This window comes from Dermacentor variabilis, chromosome 4 (assembly GCF_050947875.1).
Source record: "Dermacentor variabilis isolate Ectoservices chromosome 4, ASM5094787v1, whole genome shotgun sequence".
Classification (NCBI taxonomy): Eukaryota; Metazoa; Arthropoda; class Arachnida; order Ixodida; family Ixodidae; genus Dermacentor; species Dermacentor variabilis.
Window position 1 is genome coordinate 69,132,615 of NC_134571.1, and position 20,552 is coordinate 69,153,166.

Here is a 20,552-nt window from a genome sequence, read left to right on the forward strand (position 1 = left end):
TGTATATTGCACTTTTCAGCAACTAATGGACCAGTTTCTTTGCCAATGGAGCAATGGTAACAAACAGGGCATACGGCCAGCGACGCTATTTTGATATTCCCGCGGGAGTTCCCAATGAGTCATACATTTTGACAGCGTCTGCTGGGAGTAGTTCACTGCGTCTGGATAAATAAATATCTTACATAAATTGACCACTGTATTCTTAAACACGCCATGACTCAAAGTGGCATCCTTCGAGGACTTCCCTCACTCCAACATAGCCAAAGATGAGTAAAAATGCAGCTCAACCATCCATTTCACGTTGACGTCCCCTGCACCGCTGTATGGACGTTAGCTTCAAGACAAATTTGACCTTCATCTTCTGCTACAAATAACTAACCCTTCACCGCCGCGAAAACACAAGCACAACTTGAGAACATGGTTAACTAGTTCCAGGCTACTCTTTGCGTCCCCTTTAAAGAGAGCTGTGCCACCACTGGTGTCAGAACTGTGTTCGTGCTCCAACCACTAACACGACGTTTATCACAGAACCAGGCATTCCACGGCAACCATAGCGTTTAGCCGGCAGAAAGGGTGACGAGGCGTCTTTCGAAATCTGTCTGCGCTCGAGTGTGCGTGTTTGCTGACTGCTCCACCGATATCTGTAGGAGAGGCGCTGAAGCAACGTCCGAGTTTGTATTGAGGCCGTGACCTCACGTTTGAAGGCGCCGCGCTTTATCAACGGGGTTTCTTGCACTGACCATTTTGTGAGAGCACCTGCCCGTGTTTACGTGAAAGACTGGAGCTCACTGTCCCTCTCCGATGTTTGAAAATATACTGTGAATATATGTCAGCGATGCTGCAGCGCCTGGCCCTGGCTATGTATACTTGTCGATTCAACACCGTTCCTCGTAACAAGGCTTCAGAAATGAAGCAATGCATTATTTACATTGTGCGTAATAGTAAAGCTCACCAGATACATTATAGTACAGCTTTGGGTACCTATGAACCATGAAGCATGAAGGAACGTCAAATGAATAACAGCCCACATACAGAACAGATTACCAACTAAGTTACTACGCGACATGCACATCATTAACGATTACCGGGACAATTATAGCTGTAGCTTCAAGGAGTACATCTAGTATCGGTGAGTACCTATGTATTCGGATAAATAATCAAAGTTATGCACTTAAACTTCTATAGAGTATTCTCCGCAGATTAAAATGGCAAACTGGGAAAACTGGGCACCTAATGAAGCACTTATGCTACTAAATAAGTAGTCAAAAGTTAGACAAAGTCCGTCCTAAGAAGTAACTGCCGTGGTTACTAACCTTTGATTACCTTTTTTTAAAAAAAGAGTGCACGTGTGATAAGATTTCCGTTAAAGCCAACAGGGGTTTTTGGCTTATCGATTTCTTTAAGACCTACGTGGCCACAGTTTCGCGACAATATTGGCACTGATTCCTTGGACACAGCTAGTGGCGAACTATAGGTACCGAGAACCACCGCAGGTGGGGCTTACCTGATGACCCACGAGCACCAATTTTTCGTCTGCAACACGTCAGACACAAGTTAACCCAAAAACTTACAACGGGATAGACCTAAATGGTCCCACAGATTACCTTTGCTTACATGAACCTTGTGTGTAGAAAAACGTGGATGCTGATTGTATACCGATGGCTCTATCTGCTGAAAAAAAAAACGTTCTGAAATAGTACGCATCTACTCTCGCTGCGTGAGCTACAGGAACAGCACCGTTTGTTGTTTCCCTGGGATTGTAGGCCTAAACAAAATTTCAAACTTACATACGCCTACAAAAAAAAAAAGCGGTAAAGTGCTGGATCACTGAAAACAATTTTGCATTTCAACACATCTGTGAAAAAAAAAATAATTCGGATGGATAACGCGGAGTCCATAGGGTATCTGAACACGTCCACTGAACGAAGTGAAATTTCTTTTCGATCGATTTTCGCTATGGACCTACGAACTTTTTCTGCGATGGCTGTGAATTACTCGATTTTGGAAATGGTTTAACACATACATCTTGGTACGTCGGCACTGCGTTCAGTTGGTCATTCTGTCATACTGCATTGTGGTCAGAGAGTCATTTCATACAGTGCAATAAATAGTTTTAAAAAATGGGCAACATGTTACACTCCTGTAACACGTGAAGGCGAAATCCTGCTGCACACGTGGTAATGTATTAAGCTATCTGAACGGGCGGTTCAGACTTCTTGCAAGAAATAACGACCTGCGCGGTGAAGTAAACGTATTGTGCTGTAGGTCGATCTCCTCAAGGACACATTCAAGCCTCTAATGCACTATCTAAAGGTTATTTCTTTCTTAGCTTGTTCTTTCGATCGTTTTTTCTTTCCTTCCTTCATTCTTTCTTTTTCTTTCGTGTCTTCCTTCTTATTCAGCATTGCATCTTTGGTTGCTTACGGGGGTGTGAGCCATACCAAATTATGCTATTTTTTGTGGGTATGAGCCATTGCCGGGGATCATACCATGAGCCATGGAGGAGGAATAAATTTTTATTGTACAACCAGCACTTCATGATGGCCGGGCCTAAGCCTCCCATGAAGGGACGTCGAGGGCTTGCCTCACCACCGCCTCACGGGCGTGCTGGGTCGCCCGGCTTTGATCGTCGACGGCGGAGCTCCGCAGAGCCTCATGCAACCTCGACGAGAAAGTCGGGGTGTTAGTCTGTGTGTACTGTACTGGGCACTCCCACAGCATAAGCGGAAGCGTAGCCGGGTGAATGCCACAGCACTGGCAGTTGGGGGTAGTGCAAACGTCTGGAAATATAAGGTGTAGGCGGGCGGGTGAAGGCCACGTGTTTGTTTGTAGCATAGCCTGCGCCCGGCTGAACTTGGGGTGAGGCGGGGGGAAAGTTTGGCGACTAAGGTAAAAGGCCTTAACGAGATCGTTATAAGTTTTCAGATTGTCCCTGGTGTCTAACTCATCTCCAGTGACTCCGGCGCGGTTGACTAGGCCTCGCGCAATGGAGGGGGTGACCTTGTTGAGATTGGGGAGGTGTGGGTGGAGAGGGCCCGCATGGGCCGGGATCCATGTTAGGGAGATTATGCTGTCTTTAGAGTGTGGTGCCTGGCAGAAGATGCGAAGAGCTTGGGGAGAAATATGGCCTTTGCTGAAGTTAGTGACGGCTGAGCGTGAGTCACACACGATGGTGTGACAGGTGGGATCTAGAGCGGCCTGGGTGATGGCCACTTCTTCAGCCGTCTCGGCAGTGGGGGTAGTGGCGCTGGAGGCGTGGTGTAAGACTCCATCGCGTGTGGCAACAGCCACAAATCGTGTGCCATGGGAGTATTGGGCTGCATCAACAAATGTGACGCCAGGTACGTGTGCAAGGGCTTTTATGATAGCTCCGGCCCGAGCTTGGCGCCGGGCCCTGTTATATTCAGGGTGCACGTTTCTAAGGATAGGGCCTATGTAGGTCCAGTTACGTATGTCGGTCGGGATCGGTTGTTTGGGGCCCTGTTGCTGATAGTAGGTGAAGCCAAGCGTGGATAGAATAAAGCGTCCCGTTTCAGTAAGGGTGAGCCGTTCAAGCTGAGAGCGTTCTTGGGCTTCAATGAGTTCGGAAAGGTTGTTGTGAACTCCCAGTTGGTTGAAGAGTTCAATGCTGGTGCAATGCGGGAGGTCAAATGCTTGCTTTGCTTGTAGACCCCTCGTATGAGGGTGCCGAGCTTGTTTTGCTCAGCCCGGTACCAGTTGAGGTACGCAGCAACGTAGGTAATGTGACATATGACAAAGGATTGGACGAGGCGGAGAAGGCTTTTTCTTTGAGTCCCGCTCGTCGGTTAGAGATATGTTCAAGTCGTAGGGTGTTTTGAGATTGGGCACAGATCTTGTTGAGAGCCAAAGCGTTGGAGGCGTTGGTAGAGATTGCGAGACTTAGGACCCGGATACTAGGAACGTGTGGGATAGGACTGCTATCTTGAAGGCGTAGGGTGATAGCGTCACACGGTCGGTGATCAGATTGATGTTTGGGAGGGCGACCCCGCTGAATGGGCTTGTAGAGTAAAAGCTCCGATTTAGCCGGCGAACAGCGCAGTCCGGTCCCTTGGAGATAGGCTTCAACCGTGTCAATCGCCGTTTGGAGGGCTGACTCCACTGCCATTGCTGATTATATTTTTTGAACCACTCGACTAGGCACCACTTCTTTCGGGTATGAGCCATTGCAACGAGCCACATAAGGCTTTCGCCTTAATAAACTCTTGCTTAAGCTTTAATTGACACGCCATTTAGAATTTAAGGTGCGTAGCATTTATCTGGACATATTAGCACTCAGGGCTTAAAGTCTTCCTTCAGTGGAGAGTGGGGCATCATAGGGCGGCGTTCCGTGTAGCGCACGCACACTCACCGACGCTCATATACATAAAATAAAGGACGTTTATAAGACTAAGGGACGATGACGGACCGACCGGTTCGCCGAGTACAGTCTGCAAGCTCGAGCGTCAATGCTCTTAGCAATGCTGCTGCCTACGTCCAGGCGCTCTTCTTCATTACAATGACGTAGTCGGAATAAAGAGCCCTCCTGCGACTTAGTCTGAATATGCTTTGAATATGCGACCGCAGAACCATCATACGGCTTAAGCCGCTGCAAATGGACGACTTCGCGATTACGACGCAGTGTTCGACGGCGGTGTAACTGATCCTATAAAGTAGTTGACGGTAGAATTTCACTCCAGAACGCGGTGTGGTCTGTCGTATTTAAAGAGAAGTTTTTAAGCGAGCCCTTGTGCGCTGTCGGGAATGGACAGCCGAACGAGAGTTCCCGGGAGAAAAGTTGGATTCGAGTTGCCGGCATTGTGTTTTGATTCTTGGCGGTTATGGTCGTCCGAAGTGAAACGACGGATCAAACGACGACATTCTTCTGCTTGTGTGGTAGTATTCTGGACTGTCAGGCATGTTGGTGGGTCTGGGCAGTAAACCTCCATGGTATCAATTGTATGAGATGGATCACGGCCGTAAAGAAGATAGAAAGCGACGAAAACGGTAGTGGTTTGCGTTGCGGTATATTGTAGGCGCAGGTGACGAATGGAAGAACTAGGTCCTAAAGTGGTCGGATGCGATATAAATAGCGATCATTTAACCAAAGGCGCGATTAAAGCGTTCCGTGGTGCCATTGGTGTGCAGGCGATGGCGGTGCATGTGCGACGAACAATATCGCCTTCACCAAGAAGTTTTTCAACGGCTTCGGGCACGAAGGCACATCCTCGGTCACTCAGGAGTTCTTGAAATCCTACATGACGAAGCACAAAATGTTGCAGTATTATAAAGGTAGGGATTTCCTGCGCTGTAGCAGCTGGGAGGGCAGCAGTCCCTGTATAGCGTGTTAAATGGTCGACGGCAACTATAATGCACCTGTTGCCGGATGTAGTCAAGGGAAGTGGCCCAATATAGATCGACACCGACATAAAAAACGATTCAGATGGCCATGGTAGGGTTTGGAGTTCACCGGCTGAGAGGTGCGGCGAAGGTTTGGTGCGCTGACATTCACGGTAAGAGCGGACCAAGTTTCGAACGAAGGTGTGCGTCCCATGTCAGTGGTAGCGTTGCCGATGTTAGTCGCACTTCTTCAAAACGCCGGCGAGGTCACACAGGAGGGTGCGAGTGGAAAAAGAAGCAGAAGCAAACAACCGCGTACATAGGCGGAAAGGTTTCACTTTTGCGGAGGGGAGGGGGGGCTGGAGCTCGACCACCATTACGAACCCCATAATAATATTGTATATATATATATATATATATATATACAATATTATTATTACGATATTATTGGGAGATACGCAAGAGACGAGCCGCCGCGAGAACGACGATGGAGTTGGTCTGTGCCTTGGCGCGGGCGAGTGTCGGCCTGGTTGTCTGGCTCCATTGTAAATAGCCTGTAAATAGCCTCTTTTGTCTGTGTCTTTCTACACCTAACAATATATATGTATATATATATATATATATTACATTTAATAACACGTTATTAACAGGTGCACTTAACAAATTTCGTGTGACCTCGAAGAATTGTTTACTGAAATGATGACGTCTCTCGGTGGTGTAATCTTCCTTTGTATAACTATGTTATACTCCTCTATCACTAATACTACCTCTCTTTCAGGCAAAACTGCAGCCTCCTTTTTTTTGTTTTTTCTATGAGTCCGACGATAAGCGCTGCTGCGCATGACTGCTATTGATTCTGATTTCGAGTGAACCCGACTTGGCCTCATTTCCGTTACTGAGTGAATTACATATATTTGTGACATCTGTATGCAAGTGGCACTGCTTCCATCCCTAATAAATATCGTAAATTATTAAAAGAGTTCTCTTTTTTTATGAGTCGTCAGCATTGCTTACTGAAAAGAGAAGCAATATTGAGACACATATCATCCATGCGCATTTGACACACCGTTGAGAAAAGACTTTGCTGAAGGGGTCACTGAAATCCACAGGCTTTTTAAGAACGCAGCCCTTAGGCATCCGTCTCTGTGTTGAGCGTCGTCAACCCTCGGCGTCCTCGGCGTAATCGAGCGAACGAGCACAGTGAAGCATGAAAGAGTGAACGCGGAGAACAATGGGAGATGAAAGATGGCGATAGCATAGAGAGCGCGAGGAGGATAGCGGAGGAGGAGGGTGCAGGGGAATCATGAGGCGAAAAGTGGAAGAGGAGGGTATGGTGAGAGCGTGAGAAGAAAAGTGTAGTGCCGCGCAAGACGGGCTCTGCGCTACGAGATTGCGCCAGAGTAGTTCGCCGTCGTCTGTTCACCGATGACGCCATGAATAAGACATGCGGCAATCGCGTCCACTGATACCATGTATGGAAACAAAGCGCTGCATACGCGGATGTCTGTCTGCGGCGGTTGTGAATTGCGCCCACACATCACCAACGCACTGCTTCTCGCGATCTCCCGACTAGCGAGGCAGTCGCGCCACACTTCGCTCCGTTTGGAATGAGCCGCACGAGACAGTTAGCCCACGACAGCCACGCTACTCGCAGCGTTCTCTTCCTAATATTAACCGTGTACCTATATAATCGTAATACAAAATTTTCACACTGCGAAATGAAAACATGTATAGAGCTGTGGCGAAATTTTGCATTAGAGAGTATCATAATCGTCGGTTAATTTTTGCAGCGTGAAAAAAAGAACACGCAAAGCATTTTGAAACGTGTTTGGGATACAGCAACACATTTATTCCCTAGGCATAGGCTATCCATACCATTAGAAATAATTCTTAGCTGGCTACCTCCTTCTCTTTAGAAGATATGATAAACTTCATCCTGTATATATATTTTTAACAAATTTAACCGAACAGATGCGCCCACAGACCTGCTTAAGAAAGCTGGATTACTAACCATAAGAAATCGGGCGAAATTCGCGCGCTGAAAGGTAATGTACCAACTATTACACAGCCACATAAATATGGACATGTCCCGTTATATTAAGGAATCCAAAGCAAGAACCATCCGCCAGAAACATTGCCATACCCTTGCGTCTTACAAATTCCATACAGATGCCCTCAAATTCTCGTTCTTTCCCCTGACGATCAGAGAATGGAATAACCTAACCACCTCCATTGCCAGGAGCACATCTTTAGCTCACTTCTCTAAACTAATTGAAAGCGATTTGCTAGCCTCGCAACTTTGAAACAGTGTTATGTTTTTGCCTTTGTCCTCATATAGGCCAAGTGCCAATGTCATTTTGTCTGTGCAATATACTCTTGTAGATTTTGTTATATGCCTTACAGCCATCGATCGCCCGACATTTCGCTGTATAATGCTTTCTTTTTTGCTTTTGCACTAAAATCCCTGTCTCTTTTTCTGCCCTCCTCTTATAATTCATATGGGGATTGACAGTGTGTATAAATAAATAAATAAATAAATAAATAAATAAATAAATAAATAAATAGGTTGTGTCTGTGCACGGTGTTTATATTGGAAATAAAAAAAAATATGTTGAAGTGAGGAAATATGGAGGTAGCCACCGCTGATGCTTCTGATGCGCTTGTCCTTGTATTGTCAGGATTTGCGGAAATAAAGCGAAAGTATGAATAGCCGTGCACGTCCACGCCAAAATTATGCAGTAAGCATAAGTGAAATGGTAGAGGCAACTCAAAAGACACCTCAAAGGATGTAGGTGACAGAACTCGGGTAATGAAACTATGGGGGGGGGGGGGAGGCTCTACCCCCCACCTGAACATTTTGGAGGGGGCTCGGGCCCCGGAGCCCCCCATAATCGACGTCTACGGGGCACAGTCTCCGTAACTGTGTCCCTCCGGGGCACAGTTACGTCGGTACAGAAGCTGATCCCGGATCGCCAAATCTGGAAGCTTGGTGCCGAACTGTTCGAGATGCCGGAGCTGTTGAGGTATTTGAGAGAAGGTCGAAAAGACATGTAGTGCAGGGGTCATTGTGTTGTTCGGCAACAACAGTGTCAATGTAGAGGGACGACAATGCTCGCTCACAGGGGGTGGGGTGTGGGGCTCACGAGAGCGGTGAGCGGACAAGAGCGTTAGCGTCGGAATGCTTCCACCCTAGACTGTACACCACGCGTATTTTGTGCTCCTGGATTCGCAGGGCTGAGCAAGGGAGGCGGCCAGATGGGTCTTTCGAGTTCGAAAGCCAGCAAAGGGCGTGGTGTTCAGTAACCGCGTCAAGAGGGTGGCCATATAAATAAGTGCGGAGCTTTCCAAGTGCCCGGATGATGGCCAAACATTCCTATTCCATGACACTGTGATTGCCCTCCATCTTGGTCAGCGTGCGACTCGCATGAGCCACAGCGTATTCTGTGGGGACAGGATGGCGCCGCGCTAGTACAGCACCAAGGCCTATACACTTGCGTCAGTATGCACTTCAGTAGTATCATGAGGGTCAAAATGGCGAAGAATAGGTGGCGCGGTGAGAAGATGGCGCAAGGTGGTGAACGCGTCGTCGCCGACAGGGAACCACGAATTTTTCAGGATCCGGAAGAATGCCACCCTTGGATACAACTTGGCCGACAGTGGCGTAGCCAGAAATTTCGTTGGGGGGGGGGGGGAGGGGGGGGGGAGGGTGCTCCTATGTAAATTCATGTAGAAAAAGAATTCGTTTTTCTCGGCACCAACTGCACCAAATTTGATGAGGCTTGTTGCATTAAAAAAGAAAACTTGAATTCTACTGATTTCTGGTTTCGATGCTTTCATTTAGCTTGTCAATTCTTTATTAAAAATTGTCAAAATCGAAAATTCCCAGTCAAGTAAACTATCACGTTTAATACTCTGTAACTCAACAATGAAAAAAATATCACAATTTCGTGAATCGTATCTAATGGCACATTTACAGCGGACAAAGCTGATATGTCACTCATGAATCTAAAAAAAAATTGTATTATGGAAATACTGCTTTTTCAGAACCCTTGTACACCACGTAACCAAGTTACGTAAGGTACAAATTGAAATCCCTAATCTGTCTGGTTTGACTCTTATAATAGATGCCGTTTACAGAACCGCGACATCTGTTCTTGATGCAGAGCTATTAGTTTGTAAACGTCGTGCTTCTATTTCTTTGGCACTATCAAATTTTTCAATATATTTAAAACAAAATTCAGGCCCTAATTCAAAATTTCGCTTCCAACAGATACTAGAATTTAACTTTCGCTCTCAAATGCTACAAATTTCATTAAAAGCAACTTAGGGGTTATGTCAGAAAAGCATTTCTGCGTTTTACATGTATAGGCCGCGTCAGAGTTGGGCCCGAGCCAGAGCTTCTTAAACAATTTGTCGAGGGATCAAATACATGAATAATAACTGCATTGCCCTTGCTAAAGATGCTGCAATGGAATACTTGAACGCTACGCACTGTCGAAACAAGTAAAATGTGTATTTTTTCATAAGAAGATGTTCTCGTATGTGCCAAAAATTGTGTCCGAAATAACTGATATCAATGCTTCCGTGTTTTTGTCTATTTAATACGTAAAGAAAATATCACACGAACTTTAGAACTATATCAGTTCGAAACCAGCAAAGCAGTGTATTCCACTGATATGAAAAATGTAAAGGCCATGAAATGAACAAGTTGAGGACAAATACGTTAACGAAATTTTGTCATTCAAGATCCTTGTTTACATTCTTGTACATATGCAACGGCCAGTGAAAAATCTCAATGACGCTGCCATTTCTTCATATGTATTTCGCAGGAGCAGCTGTCACCGGTTGTGTATCGTGAGTAGTTGCACTTATAAAAACCAGGAGTTCTGCAGAATATACAAGGGCGAGTCAAATGAAAGTGAGCCAATGCGAATATATGACAAGCGGGGTACCTCATTTAAAAGTAGTCTCCATGAGCATTTAGACATTTGTCCCATTGACTAACGAGTCGCGTAATTCCCGTCTGATAAAGCTCCTTGGGTTGTTGCTTCAAAACGTCTGCAACTGACTGTCACATCATCGTCTGAGACGAATCTGGTTCCCTTGAGCTGTTTTTTCGGCTGCCCCGAAATGTGGAAGTCGCAAGGCGACAGGTCTGAGCTGTGTGGCGGATGTTGCAGCGTTTCCAGCTTGAACTTTGCCAGTTTTGTATTAACTACATCAGCGACGTGGGGACGGGCATTGTCGTGGAACAAGATGACCCCATTTGTCAATTTTTCACGTAGTTTGTTCTTGATTGCTACACGCAGCCGATCCGGCGTTTCACAATATCGGAAACAATTGATAGTATCTCAAGATTTAGCAAATTCTATCAGTAATGGCCCCTAATACTAAAATAACTAATAGCTGTGCATCAAGCTCACATGTCGCTGTTCAGTAAACGGCCTCTATTATAACAGTCAAAGCGGACAAATTTGGTGTGTCAATTCGTATCTTACGTGAATTGGTTACGTGTACAAGGATTCTGCGAAAGCCGTATTTCCATAATGCGAAATTTCCTTGAGATTCACGTGTAACATAGAAATTTTGTAAGCTGTAGATTTACTATTAAATGCAATTTCCAGAATTGTGATATTATTTTTCATTGCTGAGTTACATAGTTTTAAACTTGATAGTTAAGATTCCTGAATATTTGCGATTTTGGTGAATTTTAATAAATAATTGACAACCTAAATGAAAAATTCGAAACCAACAGTCACTAGAATTTAAGTTTTTCTTTTAAATACAACAAACATCGTCAAATTTGGTGCATTGGTTGCCGAGAAAAACGAATTCTCCTTCTTCTACATGTATTTAGATTCGAGCACCCGAGCTAAGGCTTCCTCTTAAGGAGGAGACCGAGCTGCAATGTCAGCCCCCCCGAACGAAATTCCTGGCTACGCCACTGCTTCGTACATCACTAAATGTCGTTCTACATTACACTCGGTTTCGCCACAGCTGTCACAGGCCACAGAAGGTTTCTCTGGGACTTTCACTTTTTGTGTACGTTATTGGCGCTGAAAAGGCCAACTTCAAGCAGTGTAGTGAAGCGAGCTTTTTATAGAATGAAACAAATGTTTATCTGTGTTCTGGAAATAAATATATTATTATGAGTGTATTTCGGGTATTTATTCTAGAGACCAATTCAATCAATCACTTATAATATATCGGCAATTTGGAAACGCCTTTTTTTAATAACTCGGCAGGTAAAGGCATAAAGATATATGAACTCAGAGCAACTAAGTCTAGCTGCCACACAGATCTTTACATGGCTTGCTCCATTGACAACGTGAGGCAGTATAACAATATGTATTTATGGTTTCTCATCTACTTACCCACAAAAGTGGACAAAATTTATACGTCTTTGGTATAACACACCACTCATTATGCTCAACTAAATGTACGAAGATAGCTGGTATCCTAAGGAAACCGAAGGGAACCTTTACTAATTCACGAGCAGGTATCTTCAAGTTCAGGTGGCTCATGAAACACTATGCTCTGACAACCATCTAGTCGAACAAGAGTGGTGACAGTTATGTGCAGTGCCTCGGGAATATGCACAGAGCAGCACGACAATACCTCCCTTCCTCTTTTTGCTTATGCCACATCAACCTAGTAATCGCGGTTGAAACATTATTTGAAAAATTATGGAGTTAGAATTGCCTCGCACAAGGCACTACTGGTTATAAAGTCATCTCCAGCGCTTGTCGAATAGGTGCCTCAGTGCTACAGTTGACCAGTTGGAAGGGGGGAGGAGAGCCCCTCCTTAAAACCTGGAGGGGGTCCGCCCCTGACTTTAAGCAGTGCTGGCACTAATAGGTCGAGCAGCTAGAATATTTGTTATTAGATAAACAAAGAAATCTAAATGCAGGAATTGCAGGAAAGCTAAATGCAGAAGTACGCTTGCCTTCTAAAAACGAAACGATACAACACTTACAGCTGCCCTTGCTGGCGTACAACCACCGGCACAGCCTTTGTAGATGCTGTGCAAGTTACTTCTTTAGTGTGCCACTTATTGACGGTTATCGACACCAGTCAGCCAAGTGGAAGAGATATCTTATTGACGAAAAGGCACAGAGGTCGGCCTCAGCTAGTGCACCTAGCCTGCTGCTCTGCACGTGGGGAAGACAAATGGGGTCACTGAACATGCACCCACACCTACAACAGAGCAGAAGATGATAGAATTATTCTAGAACTGCAGATGTCAGCAACATAGATAAAACAAATGCGAATAGGTGGTATTCCAGTTCATATTGAGATGGAAAAGATAGGGGGACACTTAAGCTGCGCCTTTGAGGGTATGACGCAACAGCGTAATTGTTCCCTTAACTGGTTTTCATTCTTACGCGGTCACTGTTGTTTCTTCGCATTTATTCGTTTATAACGTATATCACAGCCAGGTTCTGTTTTGTTGCATTGTTGCGTGCGAACTGCTGCACTGTGCAGTTTCCGCAGATAACGCTGCTTGTATATGCACACACGTGCATATTAATACGCAATACTAGTACTCGCAATACTCGCAATGTACTAGCCTAACACAAAATACTCACTGGTTCTCCGCCCCTAGAAACCCATGGATAACAGAATCCCTCTTAAAAAGTATTAAAAAACGTGATAACCTCCATAACAAATTAAAACGCCAACCTTTTAATGTAACTTTAAAGTCTCGGTACATAACTTATTCTAACACACTTACCAGACTCTTGAAAGAAGCCAAGCGTTCCTACTTCGAGAAAACGATTGTTAAACACACAAATAACACCCGCAAAACCTGGGATACCATTAGGTCCTTTCTTCATCTGTCTTCACCAAACCACGCACTGAGTCAACTTAATACAGGAACAAGGGTAGTAACGGAAGCCACTGATATCGCAAATGAATTCAATACTTTCTTCTGTCCTACACATGATCATTCACTAGACAGTATACCACAGCCAGTGCTCAGGCAAACACCTTATTCATTTTACTTGTTCCCTACATCACCCAAAGAAGTATCCGATTCAATCGCTAGTTTACGAACTACAGGACCTGGCCTTGATAATTTACAACCTTCTAAAATCAAATTAGTATCATCTCATATCGCCGATGTACTCGCGCACATTGTTAACTGCATGTTCATAACAGGCGTTTTCCCCGATGAATTAAAACACGGTAAAATAACTCCTATATTAAAAAAAGGTAACAAAGAATTAATTTCAAACTACCGTCCTATCTGCATGCTATCTTTTTTTAGCAAAGTCATTGAGAAACTACTTGTAACCCGCTTAACAAACTACTTTCACAAATTTAATCTTCTCTCGCCTGAACAACACGGGTTTCGAAAAGGTTATTCGACTGAAACAGCTATAACATCATTCACTGACAAAATAAAACATGCCCTTGACAACTCCCATATTGTTGGCTCAGTTTTCATTGACTTTAGTAAAGCATTTGACACCATCTGTCATAACATCCTTTCTTACAAGTTAGAAGCTCTGGGCATTCGTGGCCCAGCTCTTACGCTCATCCGCAGTTATTTGACTAACAGAACTCAAGTTGTGAATTTTGGAGGTTCACTTTCACGTGCTAAACCAGTCACTAAGGGTGTCCCACAAGGCTCACTTTTAGGCCCTTTACTCTTCCTAGTGTACATTAATGATCTTCCTCACTGTTTAACCAGTACTTCATCTATTCTATATGCTGACGACACGACTATATTTACTAATAGCAAATGCATAAATACTGTAATAAAACGACTAAATTCTGACCTAAGTAACTTATCTGCGTGGTGCACAAGTAACAAACTTCAGATCAACCCTTCGAAAACTCAGTTTATGCTTTTTCATACACATAAACGCGTCATCGCTCCCGCGCCACCGCTCGTCTTACAAACTCATGTTCTCTCACCTGCACACGAAGTTGTCTTCCTTGGCGTCAAACTTGACCCCCAACTTAAATTTAACTTGCATGCTGACATGGTTTCAAAAAAAATTGCCTTTGGAATAAGAGTACTAATCCTAACGCGCTCGTATTTTCCACAAAACGTCAGAACTTCACTTTATCACGCATTTGTTCACTGTCACTTACAATACTGCATCTCAGTTTGGGGAAACACATATCGCTCGCACATAATACATCTACAACATTTACAAAATCAAGCTTTGAGGATCATTAATTTCTCTAGTTACATGTCACATGCTGCACCAATTTTCAGTTCCTTAAAAATACTACCATTACGTTACATACTCCAGCTCAAATTGGTTTTACTAATATACCGCACACTAAATCATGAAATAATTTTAGATGCATTTAATAACTCTGCTCTCACCAACACTAACAACACGAGATTTTCCTCTAACAACAATTTTTTACTTCCTCGAATAAACACTAATTATGGAATGTTTACTTCCCTTTTTACGGCCATTAAATACTGGAACAATCTACCATCCCATATTAAAGCCTGCCGCACAACATTAACATTCAGGAGAGAGACGAAGAAATATTTACTAACGACACTACTGGCTACTGATTCGTTACTATAAGTATATATTGTGTACAAATCTATTTCCCAGTTTTCAATGGTTCTGTACTTACCTATTGTATCGACAGCCTTTATTTATTGGTTATTCTATATGTTCCTTTGTCTTCTTTTTTCTCCTTTCTTAGGCATTTCAAAGTTTTTGTCGCATAGTATATATAACATTTGTGCTTTGCGTATTGTAAGCATATATTTATTTCTAATTATCTGTTACATTAACGCCGTGTTCTTTGACATGTGTCATTCCTATGTTCCATGACGTGTCAAACACTACATATTTATTTATTCATACGCTGTATCGTTTTCATTTGCTTGTTTTGAACTTCAATTATTGTAAGCAACCTTTTGTAATTGTTTATTTTTTTCATTAACTTCGCGTTTTCTGATGTCTGTCGCTGCTATGTTGCCAAAATGTATTAATTCATGCAATGTTAAATTACTAATAGGAGGTCCCCCTGACAGTTCTTGTAACTCCGGGACCTCCTTCTGTACTAATGATGAATCACGAAATAAATAAATAAATAAACTGCACACAATGGAATGTGTTTGAGGCCCGCCTTGTCGGGATGCATGTATTGGCTTCGCTTGACCTCCGCCTCTCGCTCTCGCAGTGCAGGATCTTCTTGACGCCTCGGTCGCTTAGCCTCCGCTTGTCGCGCCAGACATGCCTGGCGTTCGCAACTAAGCTCCTGTCGGTCGCGATTCAAATCCGTGATTTGCGATACGAGGCTTCGCTTCTGGCGTTTCGCCGCAGCTTCCCGCGCACGCAATTCGGCGTCTGCGCGTCGCCTACAACGCTGGCGTTCTGTGCGATCAGCATTGGTTCGGGCTTTCTCCGCACCTGTCTTCCGCGGTCTCCCCGGATGCCGAAGCGGTGGTACAGATGGCCCAGCACACGGTTCAGAAGACGGCCCAGCGTGAGGTACAGACCACGGCCCAGCACACGACGGCAAAGACGAACCGAGTACATTATCCATTGCAGAACTGACGGCAGTATGCTGGACGCTGAAGACAGAAGTGAGGAACCAAGCTTGCATGAGCTCGCGCACCATCTATTGGACAGCGGTGTAATTAGTGCGGGGGGGGGGGGGGGGGCAGCGGCAGCCCCGTGGTGGCATTCAACAGCCGTTGAATAGAGCTTTATGTTGGGCAACAGCAGATTGCTGTTTTTTTTTTATGGCAACAACATGCCGACATTCAGAGCCAACTACATCGTCAAGTATTTCTTCATTTGAAATACTGCATGGCATTCATATAAACCCGCTTATATTCGCACCTTGCAAGCTTGCCTGTGTGGAGAACCAGTAGCGTGTCCGACTCGCGAGCTCGACACCCAACCCGGTGGACCCCATTCGAATCATAGAATGTTTACATTTATTCTTTAAAGCTAAAATCGTTTACTTTATAAATTTAAATAATTGTGAGCCATCACGTGACTGTGACGTGGTTTTATGGACACGCTGTGGACGCTGCCGCCTTTTCCGCTGAACGGGAGCCTTAACGCTATCGCGTTAAATGTGGCGTTCTTTAGGCGATGTGATTCATTGAACAAACAAGCCCCGGTTTATTGGAGCGTAGACAACATTTGGAGGACGCTCAGGCTTCGCCTTTAGGAGTGGAGCGTGATAGCATTCAGGTAGCCTGACTGCCTTTCACGCTTCCCGGCAACTGCAGCTTATGTAGCCGTAACGTTTACCGGGAAACGCTAGCAGCGAACGCTATGCACGAAGGCAAGCTTTTTGGTAGAAACGCGGCCTCTTGCGTGGGTTGATCTTCTGTTATTGTTCCGCACTTTAACATTTCAGTCTGAGAAGAGCTAACGTAAAATATATGCGCTGTCGGTGTTTTTTTTTTTTCGTTACATTTGGCTGTGGAGATGCCGTTCTCAAAATCCCGAGAAATAACTTTGTAAAGAATGAAAGACAAGGTATGAGTAACTTAAGTGGTAGAAGAGCGGTTGGCTAGGCGTGGTTCAGAATTTGGTTGGAGATTTCTTTTGCCGAAGCGACGTCCACCGCTGGATTTTCTTCGACCCGGGGCCCTTAACGCTGTCGCGTTAATATAGTTGCCAAAGGAAGCGAAACGTATTTAAGGGTAACAGAAGATAAACCGATAAGTTTATGAAAATTACAGACATATAGAGTATTCAACAGACGCAAGCCGTGCTTTTTTGGATACCCCTGACAATGAATTCCTGCTGTAGTACGGTGCCGCTGAAGGGAAGAGGCGCTTGTCCTATCCACAGCCGCTGCGTTATAAAAATTGATTAACATTTCACGATAGCCCATTCGCTATAGAGCGATTCTATCATTCCCTTAAACGTTTCGCTGCTTCCCCTGATCATGCGTAGATCTTCTTTGGCTCAAATTTGCAGTAGAATCCATACCGTTAAAAAAAAGTCGAAGGGCAGAAACTTTATGCATGGAACAATACTACGCTCAGCTACGGGTGGGAGATCTTAAGCGAAGGGAAGTTCTCGATAGTTTGACGTGACATTGCTGCGCAGATGCTTGGTAGTAAGCCGAACGTAGTATAGCCGACGAAGTGTAAGAATGGGGCTGGGTATTATTATGCAGAATATAAACTTAATGTCCAATAGCCTGCCAAGGAAATGATAATTCACGAGTGGCAGTCGGCCACTACAATCTGCGAAAGAGCACGTTGTCTTAGCAAATTACTTACAAAGGACCCTGGTCTTGATAAGAAAATTTAAGGAAGAATAAAAGTAGGTTGGAGCATATACGGCAGGCATTACCAACATTACCGGCAGCTAACCGCTATCTACGAAAATAAAAAGTATACAATCATTGCATTCTACATTTGGTGCAGAAACTTCGACGTTAACAAAGAAGCTCTAGAAGAAGTTCAGGACTGCGCAACGAGCGATGGAAAGAAAAAAAAAATGTTGGGCGTAACGTTAGGAGATATGAAGGCAGCGGTGTGGATTAGGGAAACAATGGGGGTAGCCGGTATTCTAGTTGACAATATAAGAGGAAAAATGGAGCTTTACAAGACATGTAAAGCGCAGGGCAGACAACATAAATAGCCTGATGATTATGAAACTGAGAGGAAGCGTGAAAGATGAGTTTTCGAAGCCTTTTTCCCAAGCTTACGGGGCGGCAATTAGCCACTGGCTTGCTCTCCCGGGCACCCAGCGCGGACGCCTGTAACTATACGGTGAACGGCTTGCACTAGCGTCACGCCCTAGCCGCTCCAGTAGATTCAGAAGGAAACCCTAGAAGGTGTAACTGAGCAAGAAAATCATTATTGCAGTATATATTCACTTACATGTTTGAAGTTGTAGCTTAAACTGTCGCTAGAACTGTAGCTGCAGAGTTATAATGGGCGATGAGGAGGATATTTAATAAATAATTTGTTATTGAAAGACTTGCAGCCAAAAAAATGAAACAGAATAGAGTACGCAAGCCGAAATGTTCCCACTACAGACCTACGAGCTCTCGCATCGATAACCGAAATCGGAAACAGCGCTGGAATATCGTACAATATTTGCCATTTGTGTGAAATGCGATAAAGTTATAGCCTATATACATCATCGTTTGTTCCTTATGAACTATAATGAAATTCAAACTGTCACACATGACGGCATCAACGGCGGCAGAGCTCGCTGCCCTGCGTGCTGCTGTCAAATGGCTCCTGCAAGAGGCACCTCAGAAATGGGTCATCTTTTGCGACTCTATGGCAGCAAGCACTTCAGAGTCTGCATTTTGCCCCGTATCATAGAAATCATGAGCAGCTGACATATGATATAAGAGAAGACCACCATCAAGCTGTCGTTAAAGTGCGTGAAATTATATTCCAGTGGCTACCTCGACATACCGGCATTGCGGGTAATGACCTCACCGATGAAGCCGCGTGGTCTGCCCATCTGGAAGCCCGACCAGTTCCGATCCAAGACCGACGCTGCGAGAAAGCTCCACATCGTGGCTAACTCTATGACACACAAATACTCGTCTTTCCCAACCTCCCGAAGTGTCATCTTCATAGGCTTGATCCATCCGTAAAGCTACAAGTGCCATTAAAAGTCTCCCGCTTTGAGGCGACAATATTGTGCCACCTCTGGGTCGGGGTGTAATTTACGAAGGCGTAGTCGTCCCGCATTGAAATGGAGAATACGCCCATGTGCGACTCATGCGGAATTATAGATACGATTGAACCCATCCTATGTCTCTGTCCTCAGTATGGTGCCGAGCATGAAGCTCTCCGGACAGCATTAAACCGACTGCACTCTAGACCATATTCGGAAATGAAGATCTTTGGAACATGGCCGTACGCGTTAATGGCGCAGAAACCTACGAAAGCGTTGTTGCAGTACCTCAAGTCGCAGATCTTGGCAAGGATGTGTAGACTGAGTGCGAACCTTCAAATGTGCGTGAAATTGTGCTCTCTCTCCTGTCTTTCTCGCTTTTCACCCATATTCACCTTGCCCGAGAGCAGGGTTGCAAACCAGACGTGGGTCTGATTAACCTCCCTGCCTTTCGTCTTCTCTCTCTCCCTCTCTCTCCCTCTCTCTCTCTCTCCCTCTCTGAACATTACGAGTTTCTCGGTGTCACATTTGGTACCACGTTGATTCAATAGGTGTCGCCATGTTTGCTGTAGCAATGTTTGAAAGGACCATGAGAAGGTCGTTTGACTATTATCAGCTTATCATTGTGCCTGAGACTAGAGAGCTCAATATGGTTATCTACACAAAGAAACTGAGAAATGAGAGACACAATAAATGAGCTTTCACTACTCATTTTAATTGAAAATTTCTATGTTAAATCACTGCCTCCCTCGACTGTGTGACGTGAGGAAATGTAGGGCCACTCGTTCTGGCACTCAATGGTGCAGCAGAGGCGTCGCCATTGAATTGCGTCCGCATTTCCTTCACTCGCACGATAAAAAGTAGCAGCAGACCGCCGAGACGCATGTGTCAAAACAAAACGACGCATGGAGGCCATGACATATTTCCAGCTCCTTCAATCGCTTCCGGCGCTTGCTGTACTCAAAGGCATTGTCTTTGAACTCTACTTCCGTTACTCCGAGGGAGCCGTTTCCGGGGGTGCGATTTCATTTCGTCGCATGTTATTGTTGCCAGACGGTTCAACTGCGATATAAAAAAAAAAATCAAATGCACATTTTCTAGCGCACCGAATGAGCGCAAGTTTTTCCAGCTTGCTATCGGACGCGTACGATTTAACATGCAATACACAATTCAAGCTCGAATGGCTCGTCATGGCCCCTTTCAGGGCACCCATGCTATATTTGGAATTGTTCTTTAAGGCCTAGCGCAAACCCAAACCCCAGGTAGTGGTTTGCGTTCAGCGCATGCACAGTAGAGAGGCGCTATTCGCCAGGTACATAGTAGGCTTGGGTACCCCTATATTCTAAAACTACGTATTGAGGGAACCGGTCTTTAGCTATACGGCTAGAAGCTGTAGTGTTCGTCGCGAGAGCCGGGAAAGTGAGGCTTCCACCGGGAACGTCTTCGCAGACTGCGGTGTACAACTGCCATTCTTTCATTCTTTTTCACACACCATTTCGAGCAGGATGTCATATCTTTCTGCAAACGTTGGCGTTCTCGATGAGCGCTGCCAACTTTCTCACACAACGAGGTTATAGCGGCTGGGAAACGTAAGCGAAAATGCCGAAAGTGCAC

General features: G+C 44.8%; 1 protein-coding gene across 2 annotated transcripts in view; it reads left to right on the plus strand.

Moving 5' to 3' along the window:
* Nucleotides 1-20,552, plus strand: part of LOC142579324 (sialin-like) — an 83,897-nt gene that overhangs the window by 2,985 nt on the left and 60,360 nt on the right. The window lies entirely within an intron of this gene.